We start from the raw sequence: 2,179 nt of genomic DNA, 5'->3' as shown, positions 1-2,179 counted from the left end.
GCTCCAGACTTTGGCCTCATCTGTGTACGAGTTGATGCCCGATAAAAACTTCTGCCAGCTTTCTCTTCTGGCCTGTCGGCGGGTTCGCCTGCCTTCGGATTTTACTTTTTTAAAGTGGATAAGATTTTCTGCAGTGGGAGAAGAGCGTAGCAAACCCCACGCTTTATTCTGTTTTTTACGTGCGATCCTACAATCGTCGGTCCACCACGGGACACGCCGTTTGCAGGACAGGCCATTTACTTGTGATATGCATTTAGATGCGGCATCTATTATAAAGGCTGTAAAATACTCCACAGCTGCTTCAATTTCTAACGAGGAGATGTCATGCCATGAGATACCAGTAAGAGTTCGAAATTTGTCCCAATCAGCTGTCTCAATCTTCCACCGAGGTGCCTGTGGTGGATATTCGTTTTCTTGCGGTGTTCTTATTAGTATGGGGAAGTGATCGCTTCCGTAAGGGTTCTTTGTAACTTCCCATTCGAGTTCGGGCAGAATAGAAGGAGAGACTATGCTGAGATCGATTGAAGAAAAGGTTCTGTTTGCTAGAGAGTAATATGTGGATTCCTTCTTATTCAGAAGGCACGCACCACAAGAAAAAAGGAACTGTTCAAGAAGACGACCTCGCGCATCAATACGAGAGTCGCCCCACAGGGAGCTGTGCGCATTGAAATCGCCAAGGACAAGATAAGGTTCTGGCAATTCGTCTATAAATGACTGAAATTCATGTTTGTTTAATTTGAAGTGTGGGGGTACATAGAGCGAGCAAATGGTGACGAGTTTACTTAGAAGAACAGCTCGTACCGCCACTGCTTCAAGGGGCGTTTGTAGCTGTAAACGCTGACAGGAAATATTTTTGTGAACCAAAATGGCAACACCGCCTGATGATACGACAGCATCATCGCGATCTTTGCGAAACGTGACATACGGTCGGAGAAAGTTTGTGTGTTGTGGTTTTAAGTGTGTTTCCTGTAGACACAGCACTTTTGGATTGTGTTTTTGGATAAGCTCTTGCACGTCATCAAGGTTCCTGAGAAGTCCTCTGACGTTCCATTGAATTATTGGTGTATCCATATTGGTAATAAATAAGTGCTGTGTATACGGAAACAGAAGTATTAAAGAGATTTCAGAGCTTAGGTTCCAGAGCTCTTTCGAGGCCCTGTAACCGGGGTTTTACTCTTTTTGAAGCGTTCGAGGGAACCTCGCCGCTCCTTAGGCGCTGGGTGCGCCTTGAGGATAGGTGTTGTGTCCATTGCCTCTTGTGAGGCGCCGGACACGTGCTCTTGCGAGCGAGAAGGTTCCCGGGAAAGTCTCGCCTTGGAGGGTAAGACCCCTGCGCCCACCAGCCCGGAGGTCGATGGGGCTCCCTGAGGGATTTGGCTGCGCCGGCTGTTGCCAGCGCTGGAAGGGGCCGGGGAGGTTGGGGCAGCCTCGGCTGCGCCCACCATCGGGGTCGGTGGCCCCGTCTGCTGGGTTGACGGAGCAGCGCTAGCTGCCACCGCCGCGGGGGCAGATGGCGTGACTGCCGACTCACTGGTTGTGGGTCGGACAGCCGCTGGAGGCCGTTGTGACGCTGCCCCCTGACGCGCCACATCGGCAAATGTTTTCTTGGGCAGGTAAGATACCCGCCTGCGTGCTTCTTTGAAACTTATATTTTCTTTTACTTTAACTGTTACTATTTCCTTTTCTTTTTTCCAGGATGGGCACGACCGCGAGTACGCGGCGTGCTCCCCATCACAGTTTACACAGTGGAGAGCATTCTCACAAGCTTCAGAGGTGTGTTCGTGGGCACTGCACTTCGCACATGTTTGGCGGCCTCGGCAGCTCTGCGAACTGTGACCAAAGCGCTGGCATTTGAAACATCGGAGTGGATTGGGCACGTATGGCCTGACACGGAGCTTGATGTACCCGGCCTCGATTGACTCGGGCAGGACACTTGAACCAAATGTGATTATTAGGTGCTTGGTTTGTATCTCTTTACCATCTCGCCTCATCTTTATTCTTTTGACATTGATAACATTTTGCTCGCTGAAGCCCTCCAAGAGTTCAGCCTCAGTGAGCTCCAGCAAGTCATCGTCTGACACAACGCCGCGGGTGGTGTTCATTGTACGGTGTGGGGTTACTGTTATGGGGGTCTCTCCAAATGACACTAGTTGCGGTAGTTTTTCATATTGTTTTACAT

The 2,179-nt window shown here is 50.1% G+C and overlaps 1 long non-coding RNA gene across 1 annotated transcript; it reads left to right on the top strand.

Moving 5' to 3' along the window:
* Positions 1-1,415: 1,415 nt before the first annotated feature.
* LOC140219999 (uncharacterized) lies at positions 1,416-1,977 on the top strand. Its single transcript, XR_011896242.1, has 2 exons — positions 1,416-1,613; positions 1,696-1,977. It is a non-coding gene; the product is annotated as an uncharacterized lncRNA (long non-coding RNA).
* Positions 1,978-2,179: the final 202 nt, after the last annotated feature.

The sequence above is a fragment of the Dermacentor andersoni genome, chromosome 8 (genome assembly GCF_023375885.2).
Source record: "Dermacentor andersoni chromosome 8, qqDerAnde1_hic_scaffold, whole genome shotgun sequence".
Lineage (NCBI taxonomy): Eukaryota > Metazoa > Arthropoda > Arachnida > Ixodida > Ixodidae > Dermacentor > Dermacentor andersoni.
The sequence above is the reverse complement of the archived record's forward strand: the minus strand, read 5'-3'. Positions and strand labels throughout refer to the sequence as shown.